Source organism: Xenopus laevis, chromosome 9_10L, assembly GCF_017654675.1.
Source record: "Xenopus laevis strain J_2021 chromosome 9_10L, Xenopus_laevis_v10.1, whole genome shotgun sequence".
NCBI lineage: Eukaryota > Metazoa > Chordata > Amphibia > Anura > Pipidae > Xenopus > Xenopus laevis.
In genome coordinates this window covers 106,081,822-106,094,749 of record NC_054387.1, presented here as the reverse complement: position 1 = coordinate 106,094,749, position 12,928 = coordinate 106,081,822, and positions in this window count along the sequence as shown.

Sequence of the window (12,928 nt, the reverse complement as noted above, 5' to 3'; positions counted from 1 at the left end):
TTAACTGATTTATGCCACTTTAACTGTGACTAGTGGTGAGCGAATCTGTGCTGTTTCACTTGGCCAAAAAACTCGCGATTTTACTGCAAAATTTGGGAAGCGGTGAAAAATTCACAAAAAACATTAATAATCAATTCTGATGCGCTGCAATTTCTTTTGAGGCCCGACAATTTTGGACACAGTAGCACAGTAGATTTTTCACCGGCAAATAGTCTCCGCAGTTTTGCAAATTAAAACGTGGAAATTTGCAGCAAATTTATATATATATATATATATATATATATATATATATATATATATATATATTCCACAGTATTACCAGCACTCTCTATAAAACCAATAATATGCCTGGGTGCAGAATCATCAAACAAATTCAATTGATCCAAAAGGATCCGCACTCTCAGGACTTAAAGTTCAAAAACATTTTTTTATTTTAAAGCTAAAGACTTAGGGGCACATTTACAAAGCTCGAGTGAAGGATTCGAATTAAAAAAACTTCGAATTTCGAAGTGTTTTTTGGGCTACTTCGACCATCGAATGGGCTACTTCGACCTTCGACTACGACTTCGACTACGAATCGAACGATTCGAATTAAAAATCGTTCGACTATTCGACCATTCGATAGTCGAAGTACTGTCTCTTTAAGAAAAACTTCGACCCCCTAGTTCGGCAACTAAAAGCTACCGAACTCAATGTTAGCCTATGGGGAAGGTCCCCATAGGCTTGCCTGAGTTTTTTTGATCGAAGGATATTCCTTCGATCGTTGGATTAAAATCCTTCGAATCGTTCGATTCGAAGGATTTAATTGTTCGATCGAACGAATAATCCTTTGATCGTTCGATCGTAGGATTTGCGCTAAATCGTTCGACTTCGATATTCGAAGTCGAACGATTTTAGTTCCTAGTCGAATATCGAGGGTTAATTAACCCTCGATATTCGACTCTTGATGAATCGGCCCCTAAAGTTTTGGCCCAACCCAAGGCCTTTCTCAAAAAAAGGCCTTAGGTTGGGCCAAAGTCTTTAGCTTTAAAATAAAAAAAGTATATATATATATATATATATATATATATATATATATAAACAGATGCTTCACCGGCACTCACCCTCAGTCAATCGATTCCCGGGTGCTCCTCAAAGGAGAATTAAATAGATGCAAATAGGAGCACTCACGGTTGTGTTGAAAAAAGAATGTCTTTTATTGGAGTGTTACAAACTACCCCACATCAACGCGTTTCGGTTCTCTCTGAACCGTCGTCAGGATATATATATATAAAAAAAAAAAATATATATATATATATATATATATATATATATATATATATATATATATACCCTATATTGTTCCTTTAAAACATTTCTACCCTTTTGAACTCTAGCATTAATAATTCTTTCCATTTGGCTGTGCATTTATCTGTCCGGCTGGAGGCTTATCAAGAAGTCATGAAGATGTAAAGGGATGTAAAAGGTAAAGGAAAATTTCACTGAATGTTGGATAACAGTACATGCACAATTAAATATGCAAAGTTCTCCAACATTTCCTGCTGGGTCTATAAATAATACAGATTTTTATTATTCTAGTGACGGACTATGCTGTATTTATTATGCTATAGATTTTAAAGGTTTGTGCAGAATTCAATGCTCAGTGTTGCATGCACTTGATTTACCATGTAATAGAGTTTAGCTCATACCCCAAATCCAGATCAATAACAGGACCCCAAGGGGGAGAGGACTGGTGAAAACATGGCCTAGAGCAATACTGAGAGCAGTTCAGATTCCAAAAGAATAAATAGATTTTTCTAACAAATGGGAACACATTCCTGACGTCTTTGTTTTGATGTGCACAGTGCCCGTTGTTTGATTTTAATAAACAAAATGGTCAAATTGGAGATAAAAAAGATCTGTGTTTTTTTTTTGTAGAGCATCACTGCAGATGAATTTAAATATTTAAAGAGTTGATATCTACAACTCAATTCAATATCAAAGGAAAACAGTGAGAAAAGAATAGAACCCAGAATCACCAGTACCAGCGTCCCGTTTTTTGCGCCAGCGTCCATTTTTTCGGAAAATTTTATTTTGATGCCGGTGAATTTTTGCAGCGAATTTTCGCAAGCATTTTGCGAATTTATTCGCTGGCGGCGAATCGCGCAAATTCGCTGCGAATTCGCGCCTGGCGAATAAATTCGCCCATCACTAGTTCCAATGCCAGCCATATTGCCTAGAAGGTTAGGAACAAGTAAAGGGACTTGTTCTTTAGGGAACCCTAAAGGCATGGATTAATTATTTGTTCTTGTCGGCAGGATATTGATCCTGCTCATTTATGCATTACATGCTTATTGCTAGCTTTATTTAAATAATGGATTGTGATCTTTCAATATGAATGCCAGTTTATGCGTTTCCCACTGTTTAATGTAGTTGATAGATATTTTACTGTGATGCCCACGGGATGGTGTAAAAGCTGTTATATTTCTCTGACTGGAGAGAGGCTGGGAAGCTTTCATCCTACTATACAATCCAACTATCCCAACCACATGGAGACATCTCATGGGACTCTATAATATAATGACTCAAACTGCTTAGAAGCAAGCTACAGCTCTGTTGTGTGTTGGCACTAGAAAGAAATGAAGATCTTGGCATCAAAGGAATTTGTAAACATATGTTTCCCAGCCATGATTAAAAGCATGTAAAGTAGCAAACAGAAGAGGAAGGAAGAGAGGGAATATAGGGGGCTGTAGAGAATGGGAGCACAGAAGAGTATGGAGAAAGGGAGAGCACATGAAGGTAGAGAAAACAGAGGAGAAAAGAAGAAAGCTGAGTAGGACAAGGTGGGTGATTCCCAGGAAAAATTGAGCAAAACAGAATTGACTAGAGGAAGATCAAAGTAATGAGAAACAAAATAAGAGAAGGAACAAAAAGGTGAGCAGGGTGGTGTACAATATATGTACATTTATAATATATCTGGTTATGGGCCTGTGCCATGGGTCGCTCGTTGGTTAACTAAAAGGGATGCAGCAGGAAAAATATTTTTCTTTGGAGGGATTAATTTAATTAGAGAAATGCTCATAAACCTTGATACAGGTATTGAACCGTTATCCAGAATGCTTGAAACCTGGGGGTTTTCCGGATAATGGATTTTTCCATAATTTATATCTTCATGTATAATTTCTACTAGAAAATCATGTAAACCTTAAATAAGCCCAATAGGCTGGTTTTGCTTCCAATAAGGATTACTTATATCTTAGTTGGGATCAAGTACAAGCTACTGTTTTATTATTATAGAGAAAAAGGAAATCATTCTGAAATGGAGTCTATGGGAGACAACCTTTTCGTAACTTGGAACTTTCTGGATTATGGGTTTCCAGATAATAGATCCCATACCTGTATTATTCTTCTCTAAACTGATGGGCCTAACCATGCCTCTGTTTTCTGGCTGTTGTCATCTGCAGTGGTGTTTTTACTATACTGGCAACCAAACCTCCAGTTCTTTCACATCACCCATTAAATAGTATTAATATATGTATTGTGTGAAATGTAAACCTTTTATATGGCTGCTAGGTCCTACTTATCCTAGAAACTAGGCAATGGTTTCAGTTGCACACAGGAAGATGAACGGAAGAGAAGCTGCAAAGCAAGCATATATATACCAAGAGAGCGAGAGAGGTTGAATATTAAGCAAAATAGTTAAAAAAATTATATGTATTCGAATCTAATATCTAACATTTTAAAATATTAGCTTATATTAGCTTCGATGATAAGTCAATAAAAATGTATTTTACTTTAAATACAGTAGACAGTATAGAACAGTGTTTTTATATCCTTTCCTTTAAATATCAATAGGACCTGTTATACTGCTCGGTTCAGCTGAGGCCTTCAGCAGTCTGAATATTTTATTAGACCAGTCCAAAATTGTGGTGCTGTTCTACGGAAGCCTAGATGGACAACCACCATTGATGCAAGTAAAATAATAACTAAAACAACTAAAAAACATGCTCATGCAGATCTATAGTAGAAGATATCTGCCTTCCTGCATTTGCTTCTGTGGTGGGGTCCTATGGCCTTTTAAGATTGTGATAACCCCCTCTCTAAACATGAGGCGGTTGAGGGTTGTGTTAATGATGAAGAAGGGAAGGAGTTGGTGTATATGAGAGTGGAGCTATGCCCTCATACTGTTTATTTACAGAAACACATAGGAAAGGCAACTGCTCCTACAAAAGGCACAACATTCCTTTAATCTTGGAGAACAACACACTGAGCTAGACGAGCAACACAAATACTTTTCTTTCTTTTTTTTAGTTCTCTGTAATGAAGGCATGAGATTTTCTGAACAAGAGGCAGATGAGCTTGGGAATAAGAATAAGGAGTAAATATACAGACAGGACCCAACTAAAATGCACGTTGTCTGCACGCTGAGCATTTGGGACAGATGGGACCATAATTGCTCTCCATCTTTCTGTACTGACAGTCTTCTATCCAAAGCGATTAGCAGTTGTTACCGAAAACTTTTTCATTGTTAAAATTTGCTGCATTCAACGGGGAAACTTGCTCTGTACAATACTTAGGGAACATACTGTTCTGTGTATAAAATATCATTTCTTGATTGCAGTAGTCAGAAATCTATTTTTTTAAATATCAGACACATTTGCTCCATAAGTGAGATTATTGTGCGGATGGCACGTGTTGAGTTTATACCATGGCAGTGCTCTTATGGAGAACAGCTGTGGTTAAAATGTCTTCCACCCATTTTTATACAGCTATGGGACCTGTTATCCAGAATGCTCAAGACCGGGGTTTTCCGGATAATTGATCTTTCCATTATTTTGACCTTCATACCTTTTGTCTACTAAAAAAGCGTGTAAAAATGATACAAACCCCAAAGGCTGGTTTTGCTTCCAATAAGGATTAATTATATTTTAGTGTGGGTCCAGTACAAGCTACTGTTTTATTATTACAGAGAAAAAGTAAATCATTTATGGCCAAAGAGAGATACAGAGCACTTATCCCCTATTAGCTTTATAGGAATGAAGAATTTAGCAAATACCCATTTTATCATTGATGGGAAAGTTTATTTTATAATTCATCCATTTACCATTAAAAGGACTTTACATATTGAGGATTTGAAAGGGGTTATAAAATAAGAAACAGATCATAAATAAGTCTGTGTAACCCATAGAAACCCATCTACTGTATATAGAAATGTCTGGTCTGGTGTCTGAAAGCAAACTTTTGAATGGTTGCTATGGGTTACTAGAACTGGAACAACTGATTTGCCCATTCACTATGAAAGCAGAGTCCATTTCTATAATGTACCAGCCAGTAAATCCCATACATTAAAAATCTTCTGCCATATTTGTAACTTGTTTTTATATAGACATTGGTCCGAAAAGGTGAAGAAACCTCTTTCCAAGTGTCAAACCCTCAGTATATAAGGTACACGTATGTGATCCATTATCCAGAAACCCGTTATCCAGAAATCTTCAAATTTACAGCGGTTATCTCCCATAGACTCCATTTTATCCAAATGATCCAATTTTTTAAAAATTATGTCTTTTTTCTCTGTAACAATAAAGCAGTAGCTTGTACTTGATCCCAACTAAGATATAAGTAATGCTTTCTGGAAGCAAAACCAGCCTATTGGGTTTATATAATTTTACAAGATTTTCTAGTAGACTTAAGGTATGAAGATACAAATTACAGAATGACCCTTTATCCGAAAAACCCCAGGTCCCGAGCATCCTGGATAACAAGTCCCATACCTGTATAGAATTTGGTCTGCTGACTGAAAGCAAACATTTGATTGGTTGCTACGGGTTATTAGAACAGGAGCGAACAGTTCACTATGGAAGCACAGTCCATTTCTATAATAGGCTGGCAAATAAATCTCATACGCTCAAAATATTCTGCAACTTTATTTTTTTCAATAGACATTGGGGCGATCAAGTGAAGAATCCTTCTTCCAAGTGTCAAACCTTCAGTATATAAGGTATAAGACACTGCCGCACTTTTCTTGATGCCAACGACTCAGAGAGCCACACTTTTTTTCTATTTTTAGCTTTTACAGTCATTTATAAGGCAATATATATAGCTGCATTAATATTTCTTATATTCCTGACTACAAAAAAATATTCACATGGGCGTTGATACTTGCTAGAGCATATGCATTAATAACCCTGGCAATTAGTTTGTTTCCCACTTAAATTGCGGAAAACTGAACGTGAGGAAAATTATGTTTAAAAAGAAAAAAAAAACATGAATCTGTGAACTGTATAGGTTCAATTAAGTTTAGCAGCAAGTCTAACATGGTACCTTTGGAGGTAATTTATTGAGTGTTTTGCATCAGAAACCATTAATTTCAGAGGGGCTGCACATCTCCCTTGTGTTGAGGGTGAAGGAAGAGCCTTAATGAGCAGTGTGCAGTGATATGTGGCACTTGCCAATTAATCTTTTTAAAATGCACTTGCGCCAGCATATACATCTACTTACCGTATGCAGCCCAACCTACTTTAATTGGTCGGAAGAGAAATGCTTCAGCATCCTAGGACAAGACCAATGGCAAGGCGTACCGTGACCAGCAGCTGTCATTTCAAATTCAACTCTATAATCAGACGTTATAAGGTATGTTTTATTAAGCAACCTCAGCTCCGACTCCTTGTTATCTTAAAAAACAGGACTGCTCTGCTATTTTTAACAAGTTCCTTCTTGACTAGAGTACATAATCCAACGGTCCTCTAGCTTCCACCGCCTATCAAACATTCACTTGGTGTGTAAGCTATCCATTTTGTTGACACGTGCAAACAACGAGGCTCTACAGATACAGGTTTCTAGGAATCATTTCTTGATATATTCTTCACATGGAGAGGAAACGTAGATAACAGAAAGCACCACTAAGTTATTAAATGGAACTATCTCGAAAAACTAGTCCTACAGAGCTGACCTTATGAAAAGCTTGCAGAAAAGCTACAGTAACTTTATTAGCATTCCTGGAACCGTGGATCATGTTTTATTCCAGTATTTCAGCTGCAAGGTCTCTTATTTGGGGTCTGGTTACTTATTTTACGTCTTAAGCTGGCCACAGACGCAAAGATCCGATCGTACGAATCAATGTACGATCAGACTTTCCCATCTCCCGACCTGCCACTAACCATTCAGATCAAATAAAGTAGTTAAAGAACAGATCAGCCGATGTTCTGCCCCTGACAGCAATTGTACGATAGACAAAGTTGTCTCCCTCTGAAAATCGTACGATCGGCAATACACGCAGAGATACTATCGGCAGCCGGCAGAAATTTTCTAACCTGTCCAATCGACCAAACGACCGATCTCCGCCGGACGAAAAATTTCGGGACTCTCCACACACGTTCCGAAAATCGTACGAATCCTCGATTCGTATGGCCAGCTTAACTCTCCAGCTTAACTCTCCTTAATAATAGCATAGGTTCTAAAAAGGAATTTATATCCAGTTCAACCCGTCATTTATATAATAATTCCTATATGATAAGACATGGATGTCGGGAACAGTCACATTAATATTCCCTGTATGTTCTAAAGCTTTTATTAGCAATGGGCTAATTTTTTAAAAAGTTCCAAATAGTATAAGTGGTTCCTGAACTGTGAGGATAGAGGACATTTTTAGTAGGTTAATGCCCAAAATGTCTCATTGTCCTTAATATATTTTTAATAGGTAAATGCAGAGGAGCTTCTGTTTTTGTTTGTATCAAGTTTGAGGTCACATCCTCATTGTACCCCGTCGTTCAGTGGTGAGAACTGCTTTTCGAGCTTCAGCTTTTCTAGATCTCTTTGAAATCCAACTAGAATGCCGGTTCGGATGAGATTTTGGCAGTGTCAGACTGGGGTGTCCAGTGGGTGACTGGGGGTGTTACCTCAGGGGCCCCCCACCCCAGTCGCGAATTTCTCAAACCTGCCACCAGCCACACCACCTCTCCCCATGTGCACTGTACCTTTTACTTTGTGGATGTGACTGGATGGGGGAAATGGAGTCAATCCCTGAATTTTCTTGCAGGCAGCAAGTACTGTAGCTGAAACACGCCACCAGCCAAAAAAACCATCCCCGCCTCCATGCGCTGTACCATTTACTTCATACCCGTGGGCGTGATCAGAGGAGTGGAGGTGGAGTCAAGTGTCTGAAGTTACTGCCAGGCAGTAGGGTGTGTGCCTAGGCCAGTGGGGTTTTCCCACGGTCCAGCTGGCCCAGTCTGACGCTTTTGCTGTCATAGATGCTATTGGAACTTTGGCTGAATGGCGGATGACCCAAAAATTTTCCTATATCCGCAACCTTGCAATTAGAGAGGCCCTGAACAAAGATTAGTTCTCCAAGAAGGTGTTTGTCCAACAACCAATAGTAGAAAGTTAGTTGGAACTTGAAACTCCAGAAAACTTCCACCCCCCCAAAGTTAACCTAAAATACAGGTAGGAACTGTTAATTGCCAATTGGAAACAATGGGACAGATTCGATTCAGTGAGAAAAAGTTATCTCCTAGTTTATCACGTGAAAACTCATGGACGAGATTCAATTCAAGGCGAAGAAACTTTTTTCCAAATTCACTTCCAATTTTTGCCCATAGACTTCAATAGAGTTTTCACGTGATAAACCATGAGATAAGTTCTGCTGAATTGAATTGCATCTCAAATTGAAGAGTTTTCATGCGATAAACCCTTTTCTCACTGAATTGAATATGGCCCAATACGTGCCTTGTTTCTACATCCTTAAAAACCTACTCTATCATATTTAATGAAACAGATGTACAGTATAAGTTGGTTACTGTTTGTTGTTCGCAAAACTGATGCACCCTTGTTTTAGTTACTTTCAGTCAGTGGGACACATTGCCAGGCTGGAGGCCATCAGCCCAGATGGACGAAACTGCTCTAGAAAAAAAATAGATTTTGAGATTCAATGTTTGCTAATGCAGTAAATGTAATGCAATTGTCAGCATTCACTAATATGGCCATGTGTATGTCAAGCAAATTGTGTAAAGTGCTAACAAGGGCTTCAAGAACCTGTATAGTACACTCCTTAGTAAAGTACAATCCCAGATTAAATCTACCTAGGAACTAAAAAAAAAAAAACTGGAGAAGCGAGCAGTTCTCAAGTACAAAAATCACTGCTTAAACATAAATATTTGTCCGAAACAAGGGGTAAGCCTAGAGCTCTGGAGAACACTGAGAAGAGATAGCGATTGTCAAGAGTATCAGAGCTGGGGTATGCTAAATAGATGTTGTGAAGTTGATTGCTTGGACCTTTGAGAACCATGAGCATAACTCAATCCTAACCTTGCATGTACTGTACTCTGAGCAACCTTCCATTCCTCCATAATCACCACTATTTCTCATATACTAGTCTCCTGACCCTATTTGCTTTAATGATCACCCTTATAACCACTTTTAAGACTTGTAGGTGTTTTTTTTCCCCTCTGCTGGTAAATTCAGCAATTGTTTTATCTACAAGTATTTCTTGTTGCACTACGCATTGAATTTCATCTTGTTTCCAGGTCTTGCCATTCACAAGAATCTCCCGAGAGGACTCGGCGTAAATGAAATGTAAACATCAAGATGGGTTTGTGTGCTCTCTGAAGCTTACAAGCCGGGTACAATTGCAGCTGCTTGAGACTCAATGAATCACACTGAGCAAGAGTCACACGGAATGGACTGAAAAAGACACGAACACCCTTTTGGAGAACCAGCAAGTGCATGTTAAATTGTCCTGCTGAAAGCATATTTTTTATGAGAACACATTGTTGTTATTCTTTATTTACCGAGGGCTGACCTATTCAGCAGCACTTTATAGAGATCATACATCATTCACTGCGCCAGTGGAGCTGACATTCTAAGGTTCCTATTGCATTCACCCACACTAGGTTACATTTTTTCAGGAGCCAATTAACCTGTCTGTATGTTTTGGAGTGTGGGAGTAAACAGGAGGAAACCCATGTAAGCAGAGAGAGAATATACAAACTCCTTGCAGTAATTGAATCTAAGTCCCCAAAGCTGTGAAGCACCAGTGCTAACCATTGCACTACTCTGCTTTGAGATGCTTTTGTCATCCCCCCCTCATCACATCCCCCATGGTTACCTCCAGGGCATGTACTGGAGTTAGGAGAGGGCAGATTGCTGGTGTAGAGAGGTTAAATAGGATTATTGAGCTGTTATAACTGTACCTGGTGCAGCTTTTGCCACCTATTATAAAGTGCCTCCTGGGACTAGGTTCTCACCTTGCCTCAGAGCGGAATGGTACTGAGCTTCTTACAATATTTAAGAGTATATATACGAAGGGAGGGTTAATCCCCCCGAAACATTGATGCACAGATGGTGCACTTTAAATAAAATGGATAAGCTCCCCACCTGCAACATACATGGCGTTGTGCGATTCTCTTAAATATTCTACATTGTACTGACGAGTGCCGACCGACTCTAGAGAGATCTGCACCACCAGGGCAGGAAACATCATAGGAAGGGTGAGAGGTGCGGTTCATCTACACACTGAGCTTCTTACAACATATTCTGTGGTTAAGTTACAAGAACCACTGGAACCCATTCTTGTGGAAATACCAAAGGTTACAGTTGGACTCCACCTTGCCTGCTAGGGCCCACAACTGAGTGTCTTGAGTCTCATCTGGCCAGATTTATTGTAAAGCTTATAGCTTAGGAGAAAAGGTGCTGCTCCATTTTACTATAGCCTAACACTGGTATTAGTATGGCCCTTCATATAGATATATGCAAGCATGCATAGAAGGACATTTTGGTGTATACAGTACCCCCATACTTTACAGTCTAATAACTGGAATAATGAGGGGAAAATTGATTGTTCCTAAATTGTATGTAAAACTGAAGGAATAACCAATAGTGCAGGCTTATTTAGAGTCTAATGTTGGCCATAACTTGCAGTATGCTGTTAAACAACAGCAGGAGGTTCTCAGGTTAGACATTGGCGCTGCAGTGGTTTCAGAAGCCTTGTTTTAATGTAAGAATTGCCAGCTATCTAATCGTTTTGCAGCAGCTTAATGAGAACGCAGTACCTAATGACAACTTAATGCAATGTTTTACTTTTTGCTGGTTTCCAAGTTTAACTCGGCTTTCACTTTCAATTTTTTTTAAATAATGCACGTAACTTGGCCGGCGCTTTTCAATTTACCCCCAAACTTCGGCTTCCAGCATATTTCACTTTTACATCTGTTTTCAAGTAATGCATTATTCTAGGTTTCTGCACGAGTACGAGTTGCCAGAGACGGTATTAGCTATTCATTTGCAGCCAAGTTCTCTTCTCAGAAGCATTAGCTCTTATCAACTCATTCTGATGCTCCGTGTCCTTAGATCACTTTTCAATCACAAAGCGCATCATAACATTGTGGCTAACATGAGTGATGGCGGTGCTCTGCCAGTTGGGTGCAGCAAAAAGCATTGGCTATTGCAAAGGTTGATGTATAGGAAGGAATGTAGAAAAGACTGCAGATCTGATGAGCTACAAACAAACCCTGTCTGCCACTGTTTTACCCTTAGCCCAGTGTGGTAGATGGAGTGAACACATCTCTGAGGCTAGTCAGATCATATTGTACCATTGGTTTTGGTATATTATCTTTATTAATTAGGTATGACATATATTGTATAGAAAACCATTAACCATCTCTGAAATACAGTTTAAAGGAGAAGGAAAGCTACCAAAACAGTTAACTGCCAATAGATTAGCCACAATAGTGCAAGCTATAACACTAAATTTATTCTGCAGGAAGCTTTGCCATACCTGTGTTTGTTTAGGATAGCAGCTGCCATATTAGCTTGGTGTGACATCACTTCCTGTCTGAGTCTCTCTCTGCTCACTCATAGCTCTGGGCTCAGATTACAGCAGGGAGGGGGGGAGAGAGGAGCAAACTGAGCATGCTCAAGCCCTGCCCTGGAGGTTTAAACTGAAGGTAGGAAGTCTGATACAGAAGCCCATGTGTACACAATAGAAGGAAAGAAATGCAGTGTTTCTTTTGACAGAGGACTCAGAGCATCATTACTTTGAGGGTTTACTGGTGTATTTTTATAGACCTTTCGGATAAAGCTTACTTAATTTTAACCTTTCCTTCTCCTTTATATGTGTCAAATTCCATAGGATTTTGACACATATAGGATTTGACACAGGATTCTTTAGCAGATATAAGAAATGGATGGTTATGGTTACTAATAAGTCGGTGCTTTGTATCTAAGCTAACTGAGCTAGCATAAGGAATTATATTTCACATTGTAGAAAAGACCCCTTATCCAGAAACCGGCAGATCCTAAGTATCCTGAATAAAAGACTTACAGTCACACATCCTAGCAGTGTCAGACTGGACCGGCAGGACAATGGGGAAAAAAACGGTGGGCCATGGCCCTTGTGGCCCCTGCTGACCCAGGTCTGCTTCCTGCTTTTGGAAGCTCCGCCTCCCACCCCAGATCACAGCTGCAAGGAAGCAGTAAAAGGTACAACGTGTACATGGGAGGGTGTGTATTGGAGGCTCAGCATTTTTTAGGAGTGAGGGAAAGAGTTTGCAACTAGGGTGGATGGCCTCTGAAGTGGCAGTACTGGTGGGCCCCAGACACCACATCCAACCTGCATCCTACTGAAAAATAGTTATTCAATTAGAGATCAGCTTCAGTGTCAGATGTGACTATCTAACCATGAACTTCAGTGGATCAAACTGCTTAAAAAAAAACTTGCTTCTAAAAATGACGGGTTATTAGAGATGTCGCGAACTGTTCGCCGGCGAACTTGTTCGCGCGAACATCGGGTGTTCGCGCTCGCCGGAAGTTCGCGAACGTCGCGCGACGTTCGCCATTTTGGGTTCGCCATTGTTGGCGCTTTTTTTTGCCCTCTCACCCCAGACCAGCAGGTACATGGCAGCCAATCAGGAAGCTCTCCCCTGGACCACTCCCCTTCCCTATAAAAACCGAAGCCCTG